Genomic DNA, 14,149 nt, shown 5'->3' with positions numbered 1-14,149 from the left:
ATAACTTCAAAACAGTGTCCTTAAATGGTGCTGACATTGTACTTTACTTGCAAAAGCCACAAAGCATAACAAATAAAAAGGGCTGTTGTATGACTTTAAAAGTCTAGCTAAAAAGATTCTGGTACTTGCTGTAGTAATTTTGCACCTAGAGATAAGACCAGAAGATCATTAAACTTTCACAGCAGATGTCTAAGGTGAAGTTGATCATGTCAGGAGATGAAAAATGTTGATTCGCTTATGTTTCTGAAGAGTAGATGGGGGAACCATATAAGTCATTTGTATCAGATTAAAATAAAGTTCTGATTCTTTTTTGGGCAGTTGTTCCAGTTTACCTTTCTTGTCTCTACTACCCTTCTAGGCTTCTTCTTCTCAGCTAGCAACATTCTCTTCACACAACCTTGTCACTGTTGGTTTGAGAACCTACTTCTCTGCACCTCTGGCCTTCTGGCCTCGTAGCCCTTATATCCCTCACCCCCCTCCCCCCCCAAATATAAACCACACAGATAAACACATACTTTTTCCTCCCTCACCTATAAATTACAGACCTCTTAACATTTTGTGCAATGGAAATTCCATAGAGAAATGCTTGTTCTAAGTCAGAAGGTCTAAAAAGATTTGTTTATATGTCAGTCTTCCAAAAAAGAATTATGCATCAAAGATGTTGTAGAGGAGAATTGGAATTTCCAGTTACAGCATGCCATCTCTAACTGATTGTAATGTCAGACATTTTCACATGATTTATTGAAGAAATAGTTAAGTTTTGACCTTTATAGTCCACCAAAGTTTAAAAACTAAGGAAATTCTCAAACAGATTTCCAACCTATCTGAATAACTTTGAAAAATCACATTAGAACATTCCACAATAATTCCAAAACATGAACATTTGAAAGCCATGAAATATGGTTACGTTTAAGTATCTATTCCAGTATTTTGGGTTACAGTTTCTGTGAAAGACTGCATAAAAAAGTAGGGCCTGATCTAGCCAACAATTACTAATGTGTCTAACTTTACTCACATGAGTAAAGATACACACAATTTAAGGCCCCAATCCTGCAAACACTTATATGTATGTCTTGTAAGCATTATAAATTCCTGTGGTTTTCATTATTACAATAATGAAAACTTTTAGGATTCTAACATGTCCATTATGTGGATGTGGAAAGGAATTCCATTGTTTGAATAAGTGTTTGGAATTAATCATAGTGCAGCTATTTCTAATTTTGGGCATATTTGAATTTATAAATATTTGACTACATACAGCTGTTTGAATAGTGAAATAACAGATTCATGAATATATTTCTGAGAAATTGACTCTAAAATCAATTCACTGCTATTAGTTAGGTCAGATTCTTCGTAACTTGTGAATAGGAGAACCACTTATTATTCAGGAAATAGTTCTGAGTAGCAAGCATTTCACAAACTTGTTGTGGAAGTGTGCCATTCATTATTTTCCTATTAAAAAAGTCTGTCATCCAACCAGGAAGCAGGAACCATGCCATGTGGCCTACCACACATGATAAATGTGAATAGTTGAAATGAACGGTTCCCAAACAACGCCAGACTGGAAATCATTCATTTAAACTACTAAGGAAAGGCTTACAAATGACAAATATATTCACAGACATTTGGCATGCTTTGCAAATAATTTGTGAACCAAAACCAGGCTTAAATACATCAACATTTTTGGTTTGACAAATATTACTTCATTTTGCTGCACTTTTAAGCCAATAAAGCTAAATGTTCTGTTAGACTGTCATGTTTCTCAGGATGGGGGGTTGTGTAATAAGTAAATTCAGGCCAAAGGTTGAACAGAACTCCTTTTCATGACTATTGTTATATAATACATTGCAGAAATCGACAAGGCACAGTACCTTTGGGATACTTGTTAACCCACAGAAAAAGCCATGATCCTTATACCTAGGTAATGGCATATGTATTATGAGATTCTTTTTAAATTACAGAGAAGGTGGGGAAAATGCAAATAGGGAGTGTGACAGGTTCGGTCACAGAGACCCCCTTGGGACTGTCACCTGATGTGCTGAATTCCATTTTCCCTGCCAGCTTGGGACTCCAGAACCCTACCTTGTTGAGCCAGACACGCTAGCCTGCTGCAACACAGACTCAAGTCTGGTCCATGCCCCCAAAGCTGCAGACTTTAACCAAAAACTACTCAGCAGGTCACTTACCTCCAGCACCCAGACACCCAGTTCCCAATGGCATCCAAACCCGAAATAAGTACGTTTTACTCTCTATAAAGCTTATACAGGGTAAACTCATAAATTGTTCACCCTCTATAATCTGATAGAGAGATATGCACAGCTGTTTGCTCCCCCAGGGATTAATCACTTACTCTGGGTTTATCAATAAACAAAAGTGATTTCATTAAGTATAAAATGTAGGATTTAAGTGGTTCCAAGTAATAACAGAAAGAACGAAGTAAGTCACCAAGCAAAATAAAAGAAAACATGCAAGTCTAAGCCTAATACATTAAGAAACTGATTACAGTCAAATCTCACCCTCAGAGATGTTCCAATAAGCTTCTTTCATGGACTAGACACCTTCCTAGTCTGGGCCCAATCCTTTCCCCTGGTACAGTCCTTGTTAGTTCCAGCACACATCTTAGGTGGAAACTAGGGGTTTTCTCATGACTGGAAGCTCCCTTTGTTCTGTTTCACCCCCTTTTATATCTTTGGCACAAGGTGGGAATCTTTTGCTTCTCTGGGTCCCCACCCTTCCGAAAATCACCAGGTTTAAGATGGATTCCAATATCAGGTGACATGGTCACATGTCACTGTGAAACCCCCTCCATTCTTCCAGGGGTGGCCAGCACATATACAGGAAGGCTTGCAGGTAAATAAACCATTTACAACCAATTGTCCTAGTCAATGGGAGCCATCAAGATTCTAAACCACCATTAATGGCCCACATTTTGCATAATTACAATAGGACCTCAGAGTTATATTTCATATTTCTAGCTTCAGATAGAAGGATGATACATGCATACAGATAAGAGGAATATATTCAGTAGGTTATACGGTTTGTAATGATACCTTACAAGAGACCTTTTGCATGAAGCATATTCCAGTTACATCATATTTACACTCATAAGCATATTTCCATAAAACATTATGGAGTGCAACGTCACGGGGAAAAGGACAACATATATAATGGGTCAGATTCTGGGGACTGGCTTTTCTGAGCTTAAGTGAAGCTTTTGGGGCAATAGTAGCTGTAAACTGGGCCTCAGTCCTGTTCCGAGGACCAACTTAGAACAGCTTCTGGGCTGCTCTAAGTTGTGCCAGCTGCAGTGGCCCCAATGGGCCATCCTAACAAGCTGGGAATTGCTGAAGGAGCAATAATGCTCTTGCTGTGCCACTCTCACCACAAACTCTGTGGTCTCTCATGGAAACTTTACTTTTGATCCTTATTTTTATGTTTTTTTTCCCCTGAATTTGAAATAGATAATTCAGAGTGAAAGTATATGGTCTGGAAAAAATAAGTAAGCCTGGGAAAACACAGACCAGAAGGCCCATTATACTTTTCTTTTAACTCTGGTGCCTCCTTAGCAGAGCCAGTGTTGGGGAAACACAGTGAAATGACTAGCCTGATTACACCTTTGGGGATGTGAAAACCAGACACCAAAACCAAGTACCAGAGCACTTGTCTTAACGCTACAGTGAGAAGCTACTTTCAACACTTTGCCAACTTCATTTTCATTCTAAGGTGAAGATAACGAAGTGGGGACTAAAGTAATTGACCTGGATTTTGTCACAGGGAGAGCTGGGGAATGATTTGGTGACCGAGAACTCTAGAAGTAAAAACAGAGACAAAAACGTGCTTCTGTCTCAACCAGCAGACAAGAACCTCCATACTCATTGGATCTTGTGTCGAGGAGGGTGGTCAGAGCCCCCAACATATTTGCAACTCAAAGACTGGTCAGAAAATCCAGAGTGATTTCACATAGCTTTGAGTGTAAAAGGAAATATAAATGGCCACTGGCATATTTCAATACCCTGGAATTACCTCCAGAAGAAGAATCTTTATGGGTATGGTATAGCTCACTCTTGTAGGACCAACACTGGACAGTGACACAAACACTGCAACTGGGTGAGGTGAAGGAGGTTTGTGTAAATGTGTGAACAGTGGGTCTGGTTCTTCCCAGTGTATGAAGTCAGTGTCACTTCCTGCTGCGTCTCATTCAAAATGGGGCCAGTAATCAAGAATTCAGTTCTCATCCACCTCCAGTGAACATTTTAGGCAGCAGGAGGAGGAAACACATTGTCTCCCCACAAAATACATGTAAGCAGAGTCAGGATGGGCTCCACCCTGACATCTGGTGGTGAGGTGTGGCAAGTAGTGGAAAAGAACTTCAGGGGCTGATCTCAATTTGCATAGGCACACCCACCCTGCCTAGACTGAGGCCATAACTGCCCAAATGGTCACTTTGGCTGTTGTGGGATCCCAAGTGTCTTTGTTATTGGGGCGGGAAGAGTAAATTGTTATTACCCTGATTATGGGAACTGTGCTTGGAACTGTACTTGGCCTTTTGTTATGATGGAGGGACTCACCATCAACTGAGTAGCACTTGCTAGGCAAGGGACATGGGTTCCAAAACTCTGTGAAGGGAGAGAGACTTGAGACAGGTATTAGTACCTGGTGGTGTGGGCCCCTTTGTGAGGGTCTGAAGCACCAATTGCACCTCTGTCTCTCTCCACTGTGGAATGTCAGAGCTAATGTTGGGTCTATTAAGAGTCTTGCTACAGGTACTGTGCTGCATTCACTTTGGCCTTATGGTGCACCAGCACTAAGGCCCCCACTACTATGAGCTGAAATCACTGAGAGCTGAAATCACTAAGAGCTGAAATCACTGAGCACTGTGTCAAGTAGTGGGGAGCCGGAAGATCTAGAGTGCAGTGGTGCTGTTCGTGAGACGGCGAGCTGTGCAGAGCGGAGCCGTTCGCGAGACGGCTAGCTGAGCAGAGCTGTTCGTGGGACAGCGGTGTGTTCACGAGACGCCGAGCTGAGCAGAGCTGTTCGTGGGACGGCGAGCTGTGCAGAGTGGAGCCGTTCGTGAGACAGCGGTGTGATCGTGAGACGGCGAGCTGAGCCGAGCTGTTCGTGAGACGGCGAGCTGTGCAGAGGGAGCCGGTCGTGGTGGAGCGGAGCCGTTCGTGAGACAGCGGTGTGTTCGTGAGACGGCGAGCTGAGCCGAGCTGTTCGTGAGACAGCGAGCTGTGCCGAGCGGAGCCGGTCGTGGTGGAGCGGAGCCGTTCGTGAGACGGCAAGCTGAGCAGAGCTGTTCGTGAGACGGCGAGCTGTGCAGAGTGGAGCCGGTCGTGGTGGAGCGGAGCCGTTCGTGAGACAGCGTAGCAGAGCAGAGCCCTGTGGGGCAGTCAGCTTCAGGACACGTAAGGTACCCCTTACCTCTTTCCCCCACACACAGGCACATTTTAGCCAGACTGGGGAGTAACACTCTGCAGATGAACTTTTGAACTCTGGGGCTGGACTTTTTGGATTTTGGGTGATTTGAGGATTGCTGGACTCAAGAGACATTTGGGTTCTGGGACTCAAGAACCCGAGGGAAAGGATGTGGCCCAATTTTCTGGGGTGGGTCTTTGCTCATGGTTTGGTTAATGAACACTAGTTGTGGTGTTTTCCCAATTTAATGCTGATGTCGTTTACCTCATGTTATTAAAGATTCTCTACTACACCGAGACTCCGTGCTTGCGAGAGGGGAAGTATTGCCTCTTCGAGGCGCCCAGGGGGTGTGTAAGATTTTCCCAGGTCACTGGGTGGGGGCTCGAGCCAGTTTTGTATTTGCTTTGATGAGAGGGAACCCCTGTGTACTGAACCCGGCCCTTGCTGCTATCAACTTGGCCTGGCAGAAGGGTTACATTTTTGGGGGCTCGTCCGGGATAAGACTGGGTCAGTACCCCTCGCAAGCACATCTTAGGTGAGTCATTAAATTGGGAAAACCCAGCATCTGGTTGTTGTTGTATTGATCTGTTATATTTGGGAAAGAAATTACAGTTTGTATAATGGCTCTACATTTGCTAGAGGATTGGTGCAGGGGGATGAATATTAACCCTAGGAACTGTGTCCTGGTGACCGGGGTGCCGGAGGCGTTCGATGAAGGCTCGATAGAGCCTACCTTAAGGGCATCCACTGAGTACCTGAGTAAGTGTAAAATGCGTGGGCGCATGTTTGTGAGGGAGGACGGAGATTTTGCGGTACTGTGTGAGCTGCTGTCGGCTGTGGACCCTCTACAGGTTCCAGGCACGATAGCAGTGGAAGATGGTGAGTGGAAGGTAATAACTACTGGGAGCCAGCCCTCACCAGCCCCTGCCTCTGACGTGGAGTTTTTAAAGAAAATGTCAGCCTTTTTGGGGAAAGAGGGGAAGACCCTGGCTGATATGCCGGGTCTGTTGGGCCTTGACCCAGGAGTCCCACCCCGGGAGGCTGCTCCATCACCTGATGAGTGGGTGAAGGCTTTGGGGCAAGCATTAGAGAAGGTTGTGCCACCCCACCCTGAGGCAAACCCCTATCGTAAACTAAGGTTGTTTTCTGGGGGTCCCACCCCAATACCTGGGGAGGAAGCATTTGAACCCTGGCTGGAACACACCACTGAAATGCTGCAGGAGTGGGCAGTACCTGATGCTGAAAAGAGAAGGCGACTAGTAGAGTGCCTCAGGGGGCCAGCCCTAGATGTGATTCGCACCCTGAAGCTCAGTAACCCTGGGGTCAAGGTAAAGGACTGCCTAGAGGCCCTTGATCATGCCTTTGGGAGAACCGAGGGCTCAGAGGATGTTTATTGCAAGTTCCTCAATGCCAGGCAACAAAAGGGAGAGAAAGTTTCTGCCTATATACAGAGGTTGGAGAAATTATTACAGAGAGCCATCATGAGGGGAGCAGTAGCGGTTGAGCAAATGGACCGGACTAGATTGGCTCAGATTGTGAGAGGAATTCAATATCAGAACCCAATCCTTCTCCACCTTCGATTAAGGGAGCGCCAAGACAATCCACCAGGTTACTCTCGACTGATAAAAGAGGTCCGAGAGGAGGAAGAGAGGCAGGCAGCTGGTGAGGTTTGGGAGGTTCAGCCACCCCAGGCAACTGCCACAACATCCATACGAACACCCAAGGCGCTGATGGTGAATCCTCAAGAGGAACTTACCCAACGAGTGCAGGTCCTGACACAGAAAGTGGCTGAACTAGAGAATACTATCGATTCAGCAAAGACTTCAGGGTACAAGGAACCCCCCGTTACCACGGTCCAGAAGACTACATTTAGAACCTCTGCCCCACCCCGGCAACACGGGAAAGGGCAATCCTTCTTCTGCTACCGGTGTGGCCAGGATGGGCACATTGCTGCCAGGTGTCAGAATGCAGAGAATCCCCCGCTAGTATACCAAAAGCTGAGGACCACCTGGGGAAAGTCGGGAAACGGCCCCAGGGCCTGGGAAGGGAGCCGCCTAGGCCTGCAGGGTTTGGAGGCTCCCCTGCGAAGAACCATGCCACCCGAATCCCCCCAGGATTGATAGGACCTCGAGCAGAGGTCACTATAAAGGTTGAAGGGACAGAATGTAGAGCAGTGCTTGACACGGGATCCCAAGTGACTATCATATTCCAGTCTTTCTACCAGCAGATACTTATGCATCTGCCTATACAGCCCTTGACAGGGCTTGGCCTATGTGGTCTCAGCATGGATGAATACCCATATCAGGGGTATGTCATTGTACACCTGGAATTCCCAGAAGAGATCGCTGGGGTAAGACAGGAGGTGGACACTGCAGCTTTAATATGCCCCGACCCTAAAGGTGTCTCTGATGTGTCCGTGCTAATAGGGACCAACTCCAGCCTCTTTAAGGTACTTGCAGATTACTGCAGACAACGAGCAGGGGACCAATACCTGAATACCTTGGTGATACACACACATTGTGCCGCAGCCTACAGAAAAATTGAGGACGCAAAAAGAGTGATGCCTGATTTGCCGGTGGGAGCACTGAGGTACGCAGGCCCGATCCCCTTAGTGGTGCCTGCAATGACAGAAAAGGAGGTGATTGTCATGAGTACCTGCCTGAAAGGCAGTAAGAGAACATTAGCAGTGGTAGAGCAGCCGACCGAGGGAGGGCTCCCTGAAGGAGTGCTGGTTCTTAGTGGAGTCATAACCCTACCTGCTGAAGCCCAGGAAGAGGTGACTATACTGATTGCTAATGAAACGAGTCGTGATATTTTTGTGAAGCAAGGACAAAAGATAGCAGACCTCTTTGAGCCTGAGTCAATTGTAACCCCCCAGTGGGAAACTCAAGTTCCAACGATAGACCCAGCAAAGTTTGACTTTGGAGATTCACCAGTGTCCGAGGAGTGGAAAGATCGCCTGAGGAAGAAACTTTGTGAAAGATCCAAGGTGTTCTCACTGCATGAGTGGGATGTGGGATGTGCAAAAGGAGTAGAACACAATATCAGACTACATGACTCTCGACCTTTCAGGAAGAGATCTAGGAAGATTGCACTCTCTGAGATGGAAGATGTGCGACATCATCTTCAGGAGCTGGCTGCGAATGGCATCATTACAGAGTCCCGCAGCCCATACGCCTCACCCATTGTGGTAGTCCGTAAAAAGAATGGGAAAATCCGGATGTGTATTGACTACCGCACCCTAAACAGCCGTACTGTGGTCGACCAGTACACTATGCCTCGAGTGCAAGATGCCTTAGACTGTTTGCTGGGAAGCCAGTGGTTCTCTGTGTTGGATCTTCGAAGTGGGTACTACCAGATCCCTCTGGGAGAAGAAGATAAGGAGAAGACAGCCTTCATCTGCCCATTAGGGTTTTATCAGTTCGAACGCATGCCCCAAGGGATTTCTGGAGCACCTGCCACCTTTCAACGTCTCATGGAGAGAGTTGTGGGAGACATGAATTTACTGCAAGTGTTAGTTTATTTGGATGACCTGATTGTGTTTGGAAGAACCTTAGAGGAGCATGAAGAAAGACTTCTTAAAGTGCTTGATAGGTTGGAGGATTATGGTCTGAAGCTTTCAATTGACAAATGCCAGTTCTGCAGAACCTCAGTGAAGTATGTGGGTCACATCGTGTCCCAAGAGGGTGTGAGTACTGATCCTGATAAAATAGAAGCACTCACTACATGGCCACGTCCAAGTAACTACAGAGAACTCAAGACCTTTCTCGGATTTAGTGGCTACTACCGCAGATTTGTGAAAAACTATGCTACAATTGTAAAGCCTCTGAATGATCTTACCAGGGGACATCAGTCCAGCAAGAACAAATCTAAGTCCAAGAATAAGGGGAGGTCCCCAAAGCCCCCCGTGCAGAGACACTATGGCCCATTTGAACCATTTGGGCCACGGTGGGATGAGAGATGTGAAAGGGCTTTTCGAGAAATCATTATTTGTCTAACTCATGCTCCAGTCCTAGTTTTTGCTGACCCAAGCAAACCCTTTATCCTGCATACTGATGCCAGTTTGGAGGGTCTGGGAGCAGTCCTGTACCAGGAAGTGGAAGGCAAACGTAAACCTGTAGCTTTTGCCAGCCGAGGATTGTCTGATAGTGAAACTCGCTATCCCACCCACAAGCTGGAATTTTTGGCCCTGAAATGGGCCGTCACTGAGAAATTTCGAGACTACTTGTATGGTGCTCAGTTCCAGGTGTGGACAGACAACAATCCACTGACTTATGTGTTAACAAGTGCTAAGCTGGATGCTACAGGGCAGAGATGGGTGGCCGCCTTGGCTAGCTATGAGTTCAGCATTCAGTACCGATCAGGGAGAAGCAATGTAGATGCAGATGCATTGTCCAGGCGTCCGCAGGCTCCAGAAGTTGCTGTGATACCCACAGATGGAGTGAGAGCTATTTGCAGTGTGAGTCGCCGAGAGCCAGAGGGCCGTGAGAGCCTTCAAGGATGTGTTGCAGAAGCTTTGGGCCTGCCCCCTGAATGCATGCCTTCTGCTTCAGTGAACTATATTGCATTGGACCAATCTCCTTTGCCCATGCTCAATGCGGCTGACTGGCAAGAAGCCCAGCGGCAAGATATTGACATTCGTGATACACTACTTGCCAAAAGGGAGGGGCGAAGCCCAGCTGCGGTTGTCCCACCTAACCCAGAGGGTAAACTACTATTGAGAGAATGGACCAAACTACAACTGATTCAGGGAGTGCTACACCGAATGACCACCGACTCTTTACAAAAACAACGAGCACAACTAGTGCTGCCAAAAAAGTACAGAGCCCTGGCCATGAGGGCCCTGCATGATGACTTTGGGCATTTAGGGATGGAGAGGACCCTGGAACTTATTCGTAGTAGGTTCTATTGGCCCCGAATGGCTGAAGATGTTCGCAGGAAATGTGAGACTTGCGCTCGATGTGTTCAAAGGAAAACTCTGCCCACGAGGGCTGCATATCTCAAGAACATCACCAGCAACAAACCTTTGGAATTGGTATGCATTGATTTCTTGTCTGTAGAGGTAGACAAGAGGAATGTTGGGAACATTCTAGTAGTGACTGACCATTTTACACGGTATGCACAGGCATATCGCACACGTGATCAGAGGGCCACCACCGTCGCTCGAGTATTGTGGGACAAATATTTCTCAGTCTATGGATTCCCGGCTCGGATACACTCTGATCAGGGGCGGGATTTTGAGAGTCACCTTCTGAAGGAGGTGCTGAAGATAGCAGGAATTAAAAAGTCTAGGACAACGCCTTATCACCCCCAAGGTGATCCTCAGCCAGAGAGGTTCAACCGAACCCTATTAGATATGTTGGGAACTTTGCGACCAGAGCAGAAGGCAACCTGGAGCCAGCATGTCGCATTTCTGGTGCATGCCTACAATGCCACAAAGAACGATGCTACGGGAGTCACCCCATATCTGTTGATGTTTGGGCGAGAACCAAGATTACCCATAGACTTGTGCTTTGGTGTATCAGAGGATGGAGATAGCTATGAAACTCACCAGCAATATGTATCCCAACTAAGAGAAAAGCTGCGGGATGCTTATCGCTTAGCTACCGCTGCAGCTCGGAAAAACGCAGACCGCAACAAACATCGATATGATGCTAGAGTGCGTTCGCAGGAGCTCCAGCCGGGGGACAGAGTCCTGCTGCGAAATTTGGGTATTGCTGGCAAACACAAGATAGCTGACAGATGGAAGGCAATACCTTACCTGGTGATGGAAAAGCTGGGAGATCTGCCAGTCTACAAGATCAAACCTGAAGACGGTCCAGGGCAAATAAAGACGGTGCATAGAAACCTTTTGCTCCCTGTGGGGGAATTGGTAAGCATCCCTTATGAGACGGGCCACGACAGGGCAGCCGGGCAGAACAGAGGGGCTAGACCAAAGCCGCCATCCAACACAGACAGCGGGCCCCGTGCAGCTAACTTACCCCTATTCTGCACATCTGAGAGTGAGTCTGAGGAGGAAGACACAACCCTGGTGTATCCTGGGATGGAGACAAGATTTCAGTCTCGATCAGCTGAACCAAACGAGAGTTTTCCCTCTTCCGCCCTAAACCCCATGGCGGAATTATTTAGGCCCATTGCTGACACCCCTGTGCCGCTGATGAGACCCCCGTGTGATGACACACACAGGTTATTGGCCAGTGGAGACACACAGGTAGAGGATGTCCTGGGCACCTTGGACCCTCCCGCGTTAGAACTAGGAGTGCAGGGGCCTACGCCAGTAGCCAAGGGACCCTCAAAGGAAGCCTCTCCATCCGTCAATCAAGAGGATGTTCCCCCTACCTCGGCAACAGAGAGTCTCAATAGACGAGACAGGGTGATAAGACCAGTAAAACGGTTGACTTATGATGCACCTGGGGTGACTAGTGAGGAGCCAATACATTTAGCACACAGGATTGTGGAAGCCAAAGTGGGCTTCCTGAGGCCCTTTGGAGGAAACCAATGAGTTGGTATAAAGGGAGTATGATTTGTCGGGACGCCAAATTCTCGGCTGGGGGGAGGATGTAAGCAGAGTCAGGATGGGCTCCACCCTGACATCTGGTGGTGAGGTGTGGCAAGTAGTGGAAAAGAACTTCAGGGGCTGATCTCAATTTGCATAGGCACACCCACCCCGCCTAGACTGAGGCCATAACTGCCCAAATGGTCACTTTGGCTGTTGTGGGATCCCCAGTGTCTTTGTTATTGGGGCGGGAAGAGTAAATTGTTATTACCCTGATTATGGGAACTGTGCTTGGAACTGTACTTGGCCTTTTGTTATGATGGAGGGACTCACCATCAACTGAGTAGCACTTGCTAGGCAAGGGACATGGGTTCCAAAACTCTGTGAAGGGAGAGAGACTTGAGACAGGTATTAGTACCTGGTGGTGTGGGCCCCTTTGTGAGGGCCTGAAGCACCAATTGCACCTCTGTCTCTCTCCACTGTGGAATGTCAGAGCTAATGTTGGGTCTATTAAGAGTCTTGCTACAGGTACTGTGCTGCATTCACTTTGGCCTTATGGTGCACCAGCACTAAGGCCCCCACTACTATGAGCTGAAATCACTAAGAGCTGAAATCACTGAGCACTGTGTCAAGTAGTGGGGAGCCGGAAGATCTAGAGTGCAGTGGTGCTGTTCGTGAGACGGCGAGCTGTGCAGAGCGGAGCCGTTCGCGAGACGCCGAGCTGAGCAGAGCTGTTCGTGGGACGGCGAGCTGTGCAGAGTGGAGCCGTTCGTGAGACAGCGGTGTGATCGTGAGACGGCGAGCTGAGCCGAGCTGTTCGTGAGACGGTGAGCTGTGCAGAGGGAGCCGGTCGTGGTGGAGCGGAGCCGTTCGTGAGACAGCGGTGTGTTCGTGAGACGGCGAGCTGAGCCGAGCTGTTCGTGAGACAGCGAGCTGTGCCGAGCGGAGCCGGTCGTGGTGGAGCGGAGCCGTTCGTGAGACGGCAAGCTGAGCAGAGCTGTTCGTGAGACGGCGAGCTGTGCAGAGTGGAGCCGGTCGTGGTGGAGCGGAGCCGTTCGTGAGACAGCGTAGCAGAGCAGAGCCCTGTGGGGCAGTCAGCTTCAGGACACGTAAGGTACCCCTTACCTCTTTCCCCCACACACAGGCACATTTTAGCCAGACTGGGGAGTAACACTCTGCAGATGAACTTTTGAACTCTGGGGCTGGACTTTTTGGATTTTGGGTGATTTGAGGATTGCTGGACTCAAGAGACATTTGGGTTCTGGGACTCAAGAACCCGAGGGAAAGGATGTGGCCCAATTTTCTGGGGTGGGTCTTTGCTCATGGTTTGGTTAATGAACACTAGTTGTGGTGTTTTCCCAATTTAATGCTGATGTCGTTTACCTCATGTTATTAAAGATTCTCTACTACACCGAGACTCCGTGCTTGCGAGAGGGGAAGTATTGCCTCTTCGAGGCGCCCAGGGGGTGTGTAAGATTTTCCCAGGTCACTGGGTGGGGGCTCGAGCCAGTTTTGTATTTGCTTTGATGAGAGGGAACCCCTGTGTACTGAACCCGGCCCTTGCTGCTATCAACTTGGCCTGGCAGAAGGGTTACATACAAAACAACAGCGCCTAAGTCAGCGACATGTGTAGAGACTGGAAAGATATGGTCAGCCCTGAAAAGGCCAAAACTTCAGCACAGTCAAGGCTCTAGCTGTCCTATTCTGCCTTCCTAAATGTTCCCTCTGCTTTCAGCTAAAGAAGGCGTTCCTTTCCAGTCACCACTGCTACAGCAGGAGTAGATGAATAAGATGGCAATACCATACCCATCTACACCTGTGTCTAAAACCCAGCTGACAGAGAGTTGGTGGGCTCCAGACAAGACTAGAGCTGCTTTATCATCACCTTCTTCACACCCTTCCCTAAAACAGCAAAGTTTGAAGCTAGGTATGTGACTTATCTAAGTCCAGAGAAGGAGTTGGTGCTAGTCCTGGGATTTGAACACAAGAGCACCCCAGTTCTCAGTCCTCTGCTTAGACTGCTAGACATGTTTTAAAACATCAGCTTCAAATAAATGGAAGCGGGGGAACAGTCCCGCTCCTGTGGGGAACTTTCCTGGCTTCTGCACTACCCCGGTGAAGTGGGCTAGCGAAAGGATCGGAGTCCTCGCTCCCACTTCCTTTACCCAGTGGCCTCCCTGCCCTTGAGAACTCCCCTTCCACTCTCCTGTCTGGTAGAGTCCTCGTAACCGCAAC

This window comes from Natator depressus, chromosome 2 (genome assembly GCF_965152275.1).
Source record: "Natator depressus isolate rNatDep1 chromosome 2, rNatDep2.hap1, whole genome shotgun sequence".
NCBI lineage: Eukaryota > Metazoa > Chordata > Testudines > Cheloniidae > Natator > Natator depressus.
This window is presented reverse-complemented; position numbering follows the sequence as displayed.